The sequence below is a fragment of the Bos javanicus genome, chromosome 10 (assembly GCF_032452875.1).
Source record: "Bos javanicus breed banteng chromosome 10, ARS-OSU_banteng_1.0, whole genome shotgun sequence".
NCBI classification, from domain to species: Eukaryota; Metazoa; Chordata; class Mammalia; order Artiodactyla; family Bovidae; genus Bos; species Bos javanicus.
Window position 1 is genome coordinate 36,677,209 of NC_083877.1, and position 16,455 is coordinate 36,693,663.

Genomic DNA, 16,455 nt, shown 5'->3' on the forward strand with positions numbered 1-16,455 from the left:
GGGAAAATCACATAGACAGGAGCCTAGCAGGCTATAGGGTCACAGAGAGTCAGGCATGATTAAGTGACTGAACACATACACACACACACACACACACACGCACATACAATGCTTTTTTGATGGGTGAAATTACAGGGAAGAAGGTGTGAAGGGGAAAAGAGAAGTGATGTAGGGAAAAAGTGAAAATGAACCTAAGGCATGTGTGACCCAGATGGCCATAGCTTTGTTCCAAACAAAGCTGGCTGCTTGTTCTTCCAAGTCATCTGCAGAGAGTTCATATGAAATTCTTGCCTCTCAGAACCTTCCATTATACAACCACGATACCTTTTAATCATGTCCTCTTAGGATCCTCTTGACTGTGCTAGTTTCTTGACTTTTCTTGTTTTGATGACCTTGACAGTTTTGAAGAGTACTGGTCAGATGTTCCTCAATTGGGATTTGATGTTTTTTCCATGATTAGATTGGGGTTAGAGTCAACATGACTTGTCACAATGTTGACCTTGATCACCTGCCTGTGAATTTGGTTTTTAAATGTTTTCTTTTTTGTAGTTTCTGTTTTTTAGAAAATAATCTGTGTTCCTTGTTTTTGTTATAACAAAAAGTATTTGTAATAATATTCTGGACATGTCTGTCCATCTTTAGCAATAGCATTTGTAGTAGGCCGTACATTGATAAGCTGATAATACAGACAGCTGATAATAGAAATTAGAGTCAGAGAAAAAATAACGGGCCAAGTTGCTGGAAGGACTAATTATAGAAAGGAATTAAAGGCATTAGTATAGTATAGCTTGTTTTAACAGTCCTTAAACTGTTTTAGGAAGAACAGCCTGGTAACTGAATTATGCATAACAGGGTGAAAATATAAATAAGATAGATTAGGCCAATTAGGTAAATTCATTCAACAGCAAATATTAATGAACCATACTGTATGCCAGGTATTATATAGGTCTAGGGATTGAGCAGTGAAGAAGACAGTGTCTTAATTTTTTTTTTTTTTTTTTTTTTAAGATTTTATTTGGCCATGCCACATGGAATTTGGGATAGGATCCCTGACCAGAATAGTTCCCTGACCAGGGAGACGAGGCACTGAACGTGTGCCTCTTGCAGTGGAAACTGGGCCACCAGGGAAATCCCAACAATCTTATTTATAATGGGAATTTATGTTTTAGTAGATAGACAACAAATTAATACATAATATGATTTCAGATATTGTCAAAGTGCTGTGAAGAAAATAGTACAAAAGAATAGAGCGTGGTGGTGCTAGGCTTGGTGTTTCTTTTAGGTAGGTCATGCGGTAAGGATTCTCTGAGGTAGCATTTAAAGGTAAAGAAACCTGAATGATAAGGAATGAGCCATGATAGCATGTGGAACTTTTCAAGCAGTGGGAGGGACTACTAGTGCAAAGATTCCGGGGCAAGAATCAGTTTGAGATTTTCCAGGAAGTGTAAGAAGGCTGGTGTGCTAGAGTTTGGAGATTGCTGCAGTATTAATTGGTGGCAGTGGTGGGGCAAGAATCAGTTTGAGATTTTCCAGGAAGTGTAAGAAGGCAGGTGTGCTAGAGTTTGGAGATTGCTGCAGTATTAATTGGTGGCAGTGGTGGTGGAAGTTTGGTAGTAGGAAATGATATTGAGAAGTCGGTGGGTCTCAGATGATATAGAGCCTTATAAACCAGAAGGGCTTTGGATTTTATTCTAAGTGTGGTGGGATCCATTGGACAAGTTTTATGAAGACAAATGGTACTATCTAATTTATGTTTTTACAAGATTGTTTTGACTACTGTAGAGGCAAGAGGGGCAGCAGGAGACCATTCAGGAAGTCACTGGAATGGTATGATGAAGTATGGTGGCTTTCGGTCAGGGAGGCAGTGATGGAAGCAGTGTGAGGGGAGGTCAGATTCAGAGTCTGTTTGGAAGGTGGAATTGATAGAATTTGCTGATAGATTAGTTGTGAGATGTGAGAGAGAGGGATCAGAGATGGATCCAAGGTTAGCTAAAGCAACTAGTATCACATACAGAGATGGAAAACTGGAAGGAGTTAATTAGTTTGGGGTTTAAACTGAACAATTTAGTTGGATATGTTGAATTTGAGATGTTCACTGGAAATCCTTCCTGGTGGTTCAACTGTAAAGAATCTGCCTGCAATGCGGGAGACCTGGGTTTGATCCCTGGGCTGAGAAGATCCCTTGGGAGAAGGGAATGGTTACCCACTCCAATATTCTTGCCTGGCGAATCCTATGGACAGGAGCCTGGTGGGCTACAGTCCATGGGGTCGCAAAGAGTTGTGAGTGACTAACACACATGCTGTCTATCCAGGAATAGGTAATTGATTGTTCAGTCTGGAGCCCAAAGTCAAAGTCATGGCTGTGAATATACATTTAGGATGTCATCAATACGTAGATGGTGTTTAAAAATCTGGGTCTGGTGAGGTCAGCCAGGGAAGTAGAGAAGAGGGCCAGTGACCGAGCCCTGAAGCTAAACTGAAAGCATAGACAGAGAAATAAGTAACCCTTAGATTGTTTTGTCGGAGAAGGCAATGGCACCCCACTCCAGTACTCTTGCCTGGAAAATCCCATGGACGGAGGAGCCTGGTGGCTGCCATCTATGGGGTCCCACAGAGTCGGACACGACTGAAGGGACTTAGCAGCAGATTGTTTTGTATCCGCATAAGCACAGTATTTACTGTGTCTGTATGGTACAATATTAAACAAAGCTTTTGAGATGATTGTAGTGTAACTTAGGCTCTTCCTGATATATAAATTGATTCTTCGGGTTTTTGTCTTTGCCCTACTTAAAATTTCTATTTTCTCTCCATTACCTGGGGCCATAAACTCCAAATTTCATACTTTAGCATGCCAGACCTATCACTGTTGAACTCTGCCCTACCTTTCTGTCCTCTCTCCTCTTTATCATTCCCGTCATGTCCAACATGTTCTGCTTGTGTATAACCCTCTATTTGCCTGGTATACTCTTAATACTTCCCTGCCTGCTCTTTGCCTCAAACTCTTGCTCAGTCTTCTATGTGTAGCTTACATTTGCTATGTAATTTCCCCAAATTTCCACAGATAAAAGTTTGCTCCTCAGTGCACAGTACTTCCTCAGCTCTGTTGTTGGTACTTTAGTTTATAGCAGAATATAAAGTCAGTTGATACTGACTGGCTTTTTTTTTTTTTGGTGGGTAAATAGTGTTTATTTTTATTGAAAAAAATTTTTTAAATTTTAATTGGAGACTAAGTATAATATTGTGGTGGTTTTTGCCATACATTCACATGAATCAGCCATGGGTGTACATGTGCTCCCCATCCTGACCCTTGATTGACTTTTTAAATTCGTTTGTTTCCCCAGTGTGTGGCATGTAGTAGATGCTCAAGCTAATGCTTGGAAGAAGTTTAGAAGTTTTGTTTTGGCAAAAGAGAGTAAACAACTAAAACTTTGTCTTACAGTACATGAACATATGGATCATTAGCTGAGATTTTTAGGATTTTTTTAATGGTGAGTTTTGGTTTTAATGATATTTATTGTGATGGAATTTAGCCAGTACAAAGTTTAATACTGTCAATTAGGAGCCTTAGTTCAGAGACATTTTTAGAGTGGTTTAATCTCTAGAGTTGAATAATGCTTATTCTTTGAAGGCAAGGTATTATAATAGATACCTTCTTTCATTTGCCCACTTTCACACCCACCTTCTCAGTAGTCAGGAATTCTGTTTTAGCATTACATGTGTACTTTGAGCTGTTTGCTAGAGGAGAAACCCAGTGTAATAAATCCAGTAGAATCAGCAGTACCCACCCCAGGAATGTCTTTAAACTATTGCATAGAGACAGACTTAATGGTGTGAATTGTAGGTGTGCAGGTTTCAGTCTGTGAGCTCAAGTAGGGTTAATTATTCTGTCATTCAATTGTAAGCATGTATTAAGCACCACCATATATGGGCACTGTATGGGGTGCTGTGGGGGATGCACAAAAGAAAAGTTCTGGTTCCTTGCACACAAATCCCTGACAATTTAGTCAAGGAATTGAAACATAACATTAAAAAGGAGTTTAATCTTAACAAGCAGTGTATCAGTAAGTGCAAAGTACTGTGTATAAATCAAAGACTTTGCATTTCTTAAGCCCATAATTATATTTGCAGAGATATATGGTCTTATCTTGCATCAGTTTCAACATTTTGACCTGACTTGCAAGCTCTGCATTTTTTCCTGTCTTTTAACATTTTTAGTTTCAAAAAGATATTATTGATTTGACTCGTTGATGTAATGAAAGCTCTGTATGGGAAGAGTGCTCTGCCAATGCATTGCTTTCCAACATTTTATTCTTGCCCGCCTCTAAAGCAAATAGGTAATTTGAAAAGGTAGAATGTTATTTAACCTTTGTAAGTGTGACATAGGCGTCCTTTTATAGTTTTGCTATATGGATAGGTTTCCTTAGACACATTTTCTCCTTCTGCCTAAGGCTGAAGGGGTGGGAGCAGCTGAGGGGGAGGGGAGAAGTGTATAGAACCTAGAGGAACAAATGTTGTGTGTGTACGAATATGAGTTTAAAAGTACTTATTTTTGGATTTGAATTATAAAAGCAGTTTTCTTCTCATTTGAGAAGATATGAAAAACATAGATAAGCACAAAAAAGGAAATAAAAATTTCAAATATGCTACCTACCACTGTTAAAGAATCTGCGTACCAATGCAGGAGGCACAGGTTTGATCGCTGGTCCAGAAAGATCCCCTGGAGAAGGAAATGGCAACCAACTCCAGTATCCTTGCCTGGAAAAACCCCACGGACAGAGGAGCCTGGTGGGCTACAGTCCATGGAGTTGCAAAGAGTGAGACAGCCTACCACTCACTGTTAACCATACTGGTGTGCTTCTAGTCTTTTTTTTTTTTTTAAGTGGCAAGTTTTGTTTTTTAGTAAATAAAATACTTCAGCTACCTTTAGACATGAATAAATAACTGCCTTTACATAAGGTGAATCTAGGCAGATTACTCTCAGTGCAGTTCTTCAGTAGCTTCTCATAATAAATGGAATCAAGTGGAGACCAGTTCAGATTCTTTAGCCTAGCAGATACAGCCCTTTACCTTATTTATAGCTTTGGGCTTCCCTGGTGGCTCAGTTGGTAAAGAATCCGACTGAGCCACCTGCAGTGTGGGAGACCTGGGTTAGATCCCTTGGTTGGGAGGATCCCCTGGAGAAGGGCATGGCAACCCACTGCAGTATTCTTGCCTGAAGAAGCCTCATGAACAGAGGAGCCTGGCAGACTGCAGTCCATGGGGTTGTAGAGAGTCCGACATGCCTGAGTGACTAAGCACACCCACCTTGTAGGTTATCTCATTTACTCTCTGTCTCTCTCAGACACATCTGAGAGTTAAATTCATACTAGGTATTACTTTCAGGCCTCTAGACCAGGGGTTGGGAGACTTTTTCTGTAAAAGGCCAGATAATATTTTAAGTTTTTGGGGTCTTTTTTGTCAATAACTACTCACTTGTGCTGTGGTAGCATGAAGGCAGCTATTGACAATATGTAAGTGAACGATCATGGCTCTGTTCCAGGGAAACTTTAATTGTGAACATTAAAATTTTTCATGTCATTAAAATTTGATTAATTTTTTTTCAACCATTAAAGAATGTAAAAACCATTCTTAGTCTGTGGGCTGTATAAAAAAAGATGGCAGAACATGGCCTCTGGGGTTGTAGTTTTCCGGTTGCTGTTATAGACTACCATGCTTGCTATACCTCTACCTCTATTCAGTGTTCCTTCCCCCCATTTTTTTTTCCTAGGAGGACAATCTTGTTCAGAACTCATCTTAGAAGTCAGAGTCTCAGGGAAGTTAGAGTTCTGCTGTTCAGACCTCCATCATTGTATTTATTTGACTATATTAAAAAATTGTAATAGAATATAAATACACTGTTTTAACTAGTGTAAGTATCCAGTTCTTTGGCACTAAGTATGTTCACGTTGTTGTGCAGTCATCATCACCATCCATCTCTGGGGTTTCATTTCTCCAGGCTGAAACTCTGTACCTATAAAATACTATTTAATTTACCGTTTTCCTCTCACCCTAGTCCCCAGCACACCATTCTGCTTTCTGTCTCTGAATTTGACTACTGCAAATACCACACATACGTGAAATCATACAAAATATTAGGTTGGTACAAAAGTAATTGAGGTTTTGGACCGTGAATTTTAAATCATTATAACTAGGTTCAAACACATCTTTATTAATCAAAATAGGAACCATTACAATCAACACATTTTTGCCAACGAGAAATAAGTTCATTTATTCCTGTAGTGTAAAAATCCATGCTTCGGGATTTGATAATCTCTTGGAAAACATTTTCTCCCTCCTGCTGGATGTAGAAGCATTTTCCCTGCAAAGGGTTGTATAGATGCTTGAAGAAGTGTAGTTGATTGGTGAGAGGGCAGGTGAATATGGCAGAGGAGGCAAAACTTGGTAGCCCAGTTCATTCAACTTTTGAAGCATTGGTCTTGCCATGTATGGTCGTACGTTGTCATGGAGAAGAATTGGGCCCGTTCTGTTGACCAGTGCTGGCTGCAGGTATTGCAGTTTTCAGTGCATCTCATCAATTTGCTGAGCATACTATTCAGATTTAATGGTTTTGCTGGGATTCAGAAAGCTGTAGTGGATCAGACCGGCTGCCGACCACCGAACAGTGACCATGACCTTGTTTTGGTGCAAGTTTGGCTTTGGGAAGTGCTTTGGAGCTCCTTCTCAGTCTTAACAACTGAGCTGGTGATCGCCCAATGTATAAAATCCACTTTTCATTTGTTTCATGTCACAGTCTATCAAGAAATGATTTGTTGTTGTTAGGTGGAATGAAAGGTGACATGTCAAAACAACGAATTTTTTGATTTGTGGTCAGCTCATGAGGCACCTGCTTATTGAGCTTTTTCACCTTTCCCATTTGTTTCAAATGCCGAATGACTGTAGAATGGTCAATGTTGAGTTCTTCAGCAACTTCTTGTGTAGTTGTAAGAAGATCAGCTTGGATGATTGCTCTCAGTTGGTCATTGTCAACTTCCCATTGCCTGGCCACTATGCTTCTCATCTTCAAGGCTCTCATCACTTGCAAAACGTTTGTTAGCAGTTCCTGGGCCAAATGCGTTGTTGATGTTGTGAATTGTCTCCCCTGCTTTATGACTGATTTTGAACTCAAATTAAAAAATTGCTCGAATTTGCTTTTTGTCTAACATCATTTTTATAGTCTAAAATAAATATAAATACTAAGTTATGTCATTAGCAAAAAAAAAAAAAAGGTGAGAAATGTGCATTAAGATGATGTATAACATAACCACATTTAAGAATGTATTCCAATATCAAATGGGAAAGTTCAACAATGCAAAAAACCACAGTTACTTTTGTACCAACCTAGTATTTGTCTTTTTGAAACTGGCTAATTTCACTTGGGGCTTCCCTGGTGGCTCAGTGGTTAAGAATCGCCTACCAATGCAGGGGATGCAGTTTTGATCCTTGGGTTGGGAAGATCGCCTGGAGAAAGAAATAGCAACCTATTCCAGTATTCTTGCCTGGGAAATCCCATGGACAGAGGAGCCTGGTGGATACAGTCCTTGGGGTCACAAAAAGAGTTGGACATGACTTAGGGATTAAACAGCAACAATTTCACTTAGCCTGATGCTTCATAGTTCATCTATCTCGTACCATGTGTTAGAATTGGCTGAATAATATTCTATTATATGTTGTCATTTAGTCACTGAGTCACGTCTATTATGTGTGTATATCATGTTTTTTTGTGTATCCACTCATCTGTTGATGGATATTTGGGTGGTTTCTACCTTTTGGCTGTTGTGAATAATGTTGTTATGAACGTGGGTGTATAAACATCTCTTTGAGTCTGTGCTATCAATTCTTTTGAGTATATAGAAGTTTTGATAGAATTGCTGGATCACGTGGTAATACTGTTTTTAATTTTTTGAGGAACTGCAGTAGCTTTATCATTAAGACTTGAGTTTTTTTAAAGTAAACCTTTTGGCGAATGATCTTAGATTATAGAAAAGTTGTAAAGATTATAACAGAGATTCTGTATACTCCTCACCCAGTTTCTCCTAATGTTAATCTTACCTTACGAGGGTACCTTTGTCAAAACTGAGAAACCGACATTGATATATTACTATTAGGTAAATTCCAGGCTTAATTTGGACTTCATTAGTTTTCCCAATAATGTGCTTATTCTGTTCCTGGATAAACTTGAGGATATTACATTGTATTTATTCTGTATGTTACTTCATTTATTTTTAGTCTATTTTTTTTGTTGTTTTGTTGTTTCTCTAGTACTTAGTACAGAGCATGGTATGTAATAAGAGCACAGTGTTTCTTGAATAAATTATCTCCTTTTAATTTTTCTCTCCTTTTTGGAGGCATGTTCATTAACTGTCCTTCAGGTTTGCTTGACTGATATTTATCCTTGTATCTTTATGTTCCTCTCTGTTTGTGGATAACTTTGATAAAAATAAAATTACAATTAAAGATATTTGGTAAAGAATGACAACAAAAAACTCCAATCAAACTCAGATTCTCCTTTACAAAAGCCACAAAAGTTGATCACTTTTTGCTAAATATATCTGATAACAAGGGAGCTCAGCACTTTGTGAGGAAACTTGTTTCATTGTTGAGTAGTTTTAGAGGTCAAAAGGTTATTCATTATGCTGATTTGAAAACCTTTTGTAGAAACTTCCATTCCAGAACCCTCTAGAGTATATGGAATATTCTTGCTTTCACGACAACTTTCAAGTAATTTCTTTAAATTATCTTCATAATCCATCCCTACATCTTAAATCTTCTAGGCAATGATTAAGAAAATCATCTTTGATTTTGAGACTGATTCTCACTGAATCCTTCCAGATCATGGTTCACTGGCTCCTGACTGTTCTGTGGATGTTGATTTGTTGGTTCTGCTGCAGTTGGCTGTGCTGCCCAAACCTCTACTGCCTGGTGACCTTAATTGGCTACTGATGTTCTTTTGTGATCCTCTCAAGAGCTGACCTCAGTGGTGCCTTTGGGATTATCAGTGTTGACTTTATAGCTGCCCTTATTGGCTCATTCTCTTCTCCTGATACCACTAAAGTTGCCATTAAGTTTCCTAAAGGTTAGCCTCATGCTTTTAATTTCTTACAGCAGATTTACAAGAGATTTGAGAGCAGTTTCTCTGCACTCCGTAGTGTACCCTCACTTAGTGCCAGAGGATTCCTTCCTTGCCAGTAGTCCACTGGAGTGTTTTGATACAGCTCATGTACCTCTACTCTTCTGTCTCTCACCACATTAAGAATTCTCTTTTTTAGCTGAGGTTTTGCCTGGAGTGATTGGATATGACCTGCTTCCTTATTATTTAAGCATGTTAGTTCTCATTCTGGGATCCTACTGTCAGCTTTAAAGTACTCCTGCAGAGAATTCCCTGGTGGTTCAGTGGTTAGGACTCAGCACTTTCATACTAGCTTGGCACAGCTTAAAAAAAAAAAAAAGCCCTCCTGCAAACTTAACAGCTTATTGCCTACCTTGCCCAAATTCCTCTGGAGAGGGAATTCACTCCCAGCCTAGTCCTTTGTTGCATTTACAGCAAAGGCTGGACGTAACATGTGTTGGAAGAATGGAGGAATATTAAGTAAATTGTGATGTTAAAAGTGAAAAACACATATTAAAGTTTGGAGCAACTTGCAAAGTATGTTTTCAAAAATAATGTTAAATGAAGAGTAGAACCAAAAGTGCAGAGATCCTGCTTTAAAGGAGGATCTTTATTTATTTATTTATTTTTTCATCTTTCTATCTTCTTTTTTTTTAAATTTTATTTTATTTTTAAACTTTACAATATTGTATTAGTTTTGCCAAATACTGAAATGAATCTGCCACAGGTATACCTGTGTTCCCCATCCTGAACCCTCCTCCCTCCTCCCTCCCCATACCCTCCCTCTGGGTCGTCCCAGTGCACCAGCCCCAAGCATCCAGTATCGTGCATCGAACCTGGACTGGCGACTCGTTTCATACATGATATTATACATGTTTCAATGCCATTCTTCCAAATCTCCCCACCCTCTCCCTCTCCCACAGAGTCCATAAGACTGATCTATACATCAGTGTCTCTTTTGCTGTCTCGTACACAGGGTTATTGTTACCATCTTTCTAAATTCCATATATATGCATTAGTATACTGTATTGGTGTTTTTCTTTCTGGCTTACTTCACTCTGTATAATAGGTTCCAGTTTCATCCATCTCATTAGAACTGATTCAAATGTATTCTTTTTAATGGCTGAGTAATACTAAAGGAGGATCTTTAAAAAAAGATGCCTTAAAAAAAACCCCAAACCCTATAAAAATATATACACATGAATATAGAAATTCAGAGTAATACAAAGTCATGGTGAGTCGTAAGACTGTAGGTATCAGAAATTATTTATTGATTTTTTTGTGTTTTCCATTAGAATGCAAGCTCTAAGAAGTCAAGAGTCTAGACTGGTCTGTCCTAGAACAGTGCCTGGCCTGTAGTAATTTTCAATAAATAATGTTGATTGTTTAATGAATTAAAATTTGAAATTTCTTTTTGATTGTTTTATTGTTTAGTGCTATAGTAATGCTTGTGTGTGTGTGAGTCATCTGTCACGTCTGACTCTCTCTCCATGGAATTCTCTAGGCAAGAATACTGGAGTGGGTTGCCATTCCTTTCTCCAGGGGCTCTCTCAACCCAGGGATTGAACCTTGGTTTCCCTCATTACGGGTAGATTCTTTACCATCTGAGCCATGAGGGAAGCCCTATAGTAATGTTTGCTGCTACACGCTTCAGTCGTGTCCGACTCTGTGCGACCCCATAGACAGCAGTCCACCAGGCTCCCCCGTTCCTGGGATTCTCCAGGCAAGAACACTGGAGTGGGTTTCCATTTCCTTCTCCAATGCATGAAAGTGAAAAGTGAAAGTGAAGTCGCTGAGTCTTGTCCGACTCTTAGCGACCCCATGGACTGCAGCCCACCAGGCTCCTCTGTCCATGGGATTTTCCAGGCAAGAGTGCTGGCGTGGGGTGCCATTGCCTTCTCCAATAGTAATGTTTATTAAAGTTAAAACAAAAACAAAAATTAAAAAGAGAATTCTCAATGATTTCAACCTTTTAAAAATACATTATAGTATCTGAATATTCTTCCCACCCTTGTTGGCCTTCTTTGGTCCTCTTAAAAAAAGTGGTGCTCCAAACAGGATATACTAGTACAGATTTTGACAAGCCAGCCCAGTGAATAGAGGAATATTTTCTTCTCAGGTTCTGGTAGAAAGTATACACAGAAGAACTGTACAAAAAGGATCTTATTGACCAAGATAACCATGATGGTGTGATCACTTACCTAGACCCAGACATCATGGAGTGCAAAGGCAAGTAGGCCTTAGGAAGCATCACTACAAACAAAGCTAATGGGAGGTAATGGAATTCCAGCTGAACTTTTTGAAATCCTAAAACATGATGCTGTGAAAGTGCTACACTCAATATGCCAGCAAATTTGGAAAGCTCAGCAGTGGCCACAGGACTGGAAAAGGTTCTTTTTTATTCCAATCCCAAAGAAAGACAGTGCCAAAGAATGTTCAAACTACCGCACAATTGCACTCATCCCACACACTAGCAAAGTGATGCTCAAAATTCTCCGAGGTAGGCTTCAACAGTATGTGAACTGAGAACTACCAGATGTTCAAGCTGGATTTAGAAAAGGCAGAGGAACCAGAGGTCCAATTGCCAACATCCAGTTGATCATAGAAAAAGCAAGAGAATTCCAGAAAAACATCTGGTTTATTGACTACGCCAAAGCCTTTGACTGTGTGGATCACAACAAACTGTGGAAATTTCTTCAAGAGATGAGACTATCAGACCACCTTACCTGCCTCCTGAGAAATCTGTATGCAGGTCAAGAAGCAACAGGTAGAACCAGACATGGAACAATGGACTGGTTCCAAATTGGAAAAGGAGCCCATTAAGGCTGTATATTGTTACCTTGCTTATTTAACTTATATGCAGAGTACATCATGTGAAATGCCAGGCTGGATGAAGCACAAGCTGGAATCAAGATTGCAGGGAGAAATGTCAGTAACTTCAGATATGTAGGTGACAACACCCTTATGGCAGAAAGTGAAGAGGAACTAAAGAGCCTCTTGATGAAAGTGAAAGAGAAGAGTGAAAAGCTGGTTTAAATCTCAGCGTTCAGAAAACTAAGATCATGGCATCCGGTCCCATCACTTCATGGCAAATAGATGGGGAAACAATGGAAACAGTGACAGATTTTATTTTCTTGGGCTCCCAATCTCTTCAGATGGTGACTGCAGCCATGAAGTTAAAAGACGCTTGAACCTTGGAAGAAAAGCTATGACCAACCTAGACAGCATATTCAAAAGGAGAGACATTACTTTGCTGACAAAGGTCTGTCAAAGCTGTGGTTTTTCCAGTGGTCATGTATGGATGTGAGAGTTGGACCATAAAGAAAGCTGAGCACCAAAGAATTGATGCTTTTGAACTGTGGTGTTGGAGAAGACTCTTGAGATTCCCTTGGACTGCAAGGAGATCCAACCAGTCCATCCTAAAGGAGATTAGTCCTGAATATTCATTGGAAGGACTGATGCTGAAGCTGAAGCTCCAGTTCTTTGGCCACCTGATGCGAAGAACTGACACATTGGAAAAGACCCTGATGCTGGGAAAGATTGAGGGCAGAAGGAGAAGGGGATGACAGAGGATGTGATGGTTCGATAGTATCACTGACTCAATGGATATGAGTTAGAGCAAGCTCCAGGAGTTGGTAATGGATAGGGAAGCCTAGCATGCTGCAGTCCATGGGGTTGCAAAGAGTTGGACACTACTGAATGACTGAACTGAATGGCGGGAGTATGGTTTATTAAGTGAAAGTGAAAATCTCCCAATCGTGTCCGACTCTTTGTGACCCCATGGGCTATACAGTCCATGGACTTCTCCAGGCCAGCATACTGGAGTGGGTAGCCTTTCTCTTCTCCAGAGGGTCTTCCCAACCCAGGGATTGAACCCAGGTCTCCTGCATTGCAGGCGGATTCTTTACCAGCTGAACCACAAGGGAAGCATGGTTGAATAAGTTGTGTCTTAATATAGGTGCTAGGGCTTGCCCGTGGTGTTGTTAATGTATAAAACCCAGATGTTCTGCCTATTTTTCTTGAGCAGTGACTCCAGGAAGTTGACAACTAAGTGGATGTTGTACACAAGCTCATAATCTGTCATCTTCATCAACAGCCACTGCCACACATAGCACCTTCTTCATCTGGAGCTTGATCATGGACTTTACTTCATTAACTTGGCCATCATATTCTCATTTTGAGTCAGCAAGGAATGAAATTTGCCAGCCTTATTCAGGCCTGGGCCCAGAATTTGTGGGGTCTGCTGAAGACTGAAGCATAAAGGCATCATGCTTCTTGGCTAGCTTCTTGACCGGTTTCTTATTGTTGAGTTGCTTTAGCACCGAAATGACCACATAAGGGGATATCTGCAGCTTTGGCTTATTCACAGTGCTGTCTGTCTCCTAGAACACATATAGAGACCATGGAGCAGGGAGTGGGCTTAAGCCTGACTGTGCCAGAGAAGCATTTGTCCTTCTGAGGGTCATAGTTCTTCAGGCTGACCTGAAGCTTCACCACTCCAAAAACTTCCAGTGTTTGCACTGGTTCCTGTGCAAGACTTCCCACGCTAACTCCTAGAGGCTGTATGGGGAGACTTTGCTGCTCAGGGTCCTTTGTGTTGAAATAACTAGAAGAGAGCCACACCTCCATTTTTAGAGTTGTTTTTTTTTTCAGATGTGTCCCACTGTTGATTGACTTAGGTTGAATTTACTTTGTTGGTATTTAAAACTTTAGTTTTGTTAACACATTGTAACAATTTCCAGGTCTTTCCCAGTGAGTATTTACCTGCTGATAGAACTGACCAGCTTGCCTCTCATATATTTTTATTTTCCCTGTCTAGCTGTGCTGTAAGTGCTAAGTAGCAAAACATTCAAAAATTGGGCAGCCAGAGAATAAAAGAAGTAAAACCTCTACAAAGTCTGCACATTTTCTAATTATCCTCCAGATAATTTAGTGATTATTATCCATTTACTAGGTGTGTTCTTCAGAATTCCTGAAGTGGCAGGAGGTTAAGTACTTAGATAAAAATCAGAAACTGACCTCTTGGCTTTGTCTTCAAATAGTATTAAAAATCTGTTTTTTTCCAGGAAGGTGTGCCATTGCAGTCTTACCATTATTTTCCAGATGCTTATCAACTGCCAAGAGCCCTTCATTTTTCATGGTCTTCATTGGCTCTTATATTCATGGGCCAGGAGTTGGCAAATTTTTTCTGTAAAGGTTCAGATAGTAAATATTTTATACTTTGTGGGCCTGAGGGTCTCTGCCTTAACTCATCTATGCTGTAGTATCATAAAACCAGCCATAGACAATTCATAAGTGAATGCATGTGATGGTATTCCAGTAAAACTATTTACAAAAGTAGACATCAGGCCTAGAAGAGTGATGACCCCTATCATACACCCACCACATTCACCATCATTAAGAAGATAGAATAGTAGAACTCTATGGTGGAACTCATTTTCTTTTGAAAGGCCTGGAATCTTTGAAGAACTTGAAGGGCTTCTAACTTCCAATATTCGTTTTTTGAAAAATCCTTTGCTTTTCTAATTTATTGATCCTTTATTTAAAAACTAATCATTTCCTGGCTTCCCGCCCCCGCCAGTCTTCTCCTGGTTCACACTACTTTCTGTGTGCCTCTTAAAAGTTACTTAACTTCTTCCACATCAGTACAATGGAGATAATAATATCTACTTTAGGCTTGCTGTGAGAATTGATTAGATAAGAATGTAAAGTGCTGGAGACAATGCTTGGCATATAATAGGCAGTTAGTAAGTATTTGCTGCAATTATTGTCAACATTATCATCATTTTACAAACTGAAATGCCCTTCTCAGTGTTTTTGACAACCTGTTACTACCTCCTGGTACAACCCTTATGGCAGAAAGTGAAGAGGAACTAAAGAGCCTCTTGATGAAAGTGGAAGAGGAGAGTGAAAAAGTTGGCTAAATCTCAACATTCAAAAAACTAAGATCATGGCATCTGGTCCTATCATGGCATCCGGTCCTATCACGGCATGGCAAATAAATGGGGAAACAGTGGAAACAGTGACAGACTTTTATTTTCTTGGGCTCCAGAATCACTACAGATGGTGACTGCTGCAGCCATGAAATTAAAAGACGCTTGCTCCTTGGAAGAAAAGCTGTGACAAACCTAGATGTTACTTTGCCGACAAAGGTCCGTCTAGTCAAAGCTATGGTTTTTTCCAGTGGTCATGTATGGATGTGAGAGTTTTGGACTATAAGGAAAGCTGAGTGCCAAAGAATTGATGCTTTTGAACTGTGGTGTTGGAGAAGACTCTTGAGAGTTCCTTGGACTGCAAGGACATCCAACCAGTCCATCCTAAAAGAAGTCAGTCCTGAATATTCATTGGAAGGACTGATGCTGAAGCTGAAGCTCCAGTCCTTTGACCACCTGATGCGAAGAACTGACACATTGGAGAAGACCCTGATGCTGGGAAAGATTGAAGGCAGGAGGAGAAGGGGACGACAGGAAGATGAGAAGGTTGGATAGCATCACTGACTTGATGGACATGAGTTTGAGCAAGCTCCGGAAATTGGTGATGGACAGGGAAGCCTGGCGTGCTGCAGACCATGGGGTTGCAAAGAGTTGGATACGACTGAGCAACTGAACTGAACTTCTATCTCCTGGAACTGTGGGGTGCCTATGGTGTGAAGTCTTGATTTCATAGAGAATGTGTAGGATAGCTTGAGGTGATACTCAGGGCTTTAGGATTAAGGAGTGGGAATGGAATAGTCTGTATCCCTGAGCCTAAGATAGAGGTTGAAGCCCATAAGAATTTCATCCCAAATTGCATTCACTAAGTTTGGATGGAGAGGTCAGAGTCCATATGTACCTTTCTTCACCTAGGTGACTCCTTATCAGGATTATGCATGTTAGTATCAATCAGCTTGTTTTCCAAGCTGTTAACTGTATTTATATTTTCAAAATGAAAGCTTTTCAGCACTGAAGATTACTTTTCAGTTCTTTTTAAAGTTTTATAACTGCCTTTTTAATTTTAAATAGTTCTAGTTCTTGGAAACCAGCATTTTATATTGCCAGTAAGAATTTAAGATAATTAGATCAATAGAGCTAACCAGTATTGATACCATTTTGAAGTAGTAATAGATTTGATAACAGATTTTTCCAGATTGAAATGTTCATGCAGAAGCATACTTTATTTTCTCAAATTCTCCTTAATTTCATTTTTAGAGAATACTCTGCCTTCTGAGTGGCATGCTAGTAAAGATGTGGCTAGCAACAGACATTCTTGTGTCATCTTTATGGGAAATAGGGAATCATTGTAAAAGTCATCAATTATTATTTGTTTAAGCA

General features: G+C 39.6%; 1 protein-coding gene and 1 pseudogene across 3 annotated transcripts in view; one reads left to right on the plus strand and one right to left on the minus strand.

The window, feature by feature from the left end:
• Positions 1–16,455, plus strand: part of MGA (MAX dimerization protein MGA) — a 147,633-nt gene that overhangs the window by 5,418 nt on the left and 125,760 nt on the right. The gene's annotated exons all lie outside the window — the stretch shown is intronic.
• Positions 12,141–13,774, minus strand: LOC133256105 (large ribosomal subunit protein uL1-like; annotated as a pseudogene).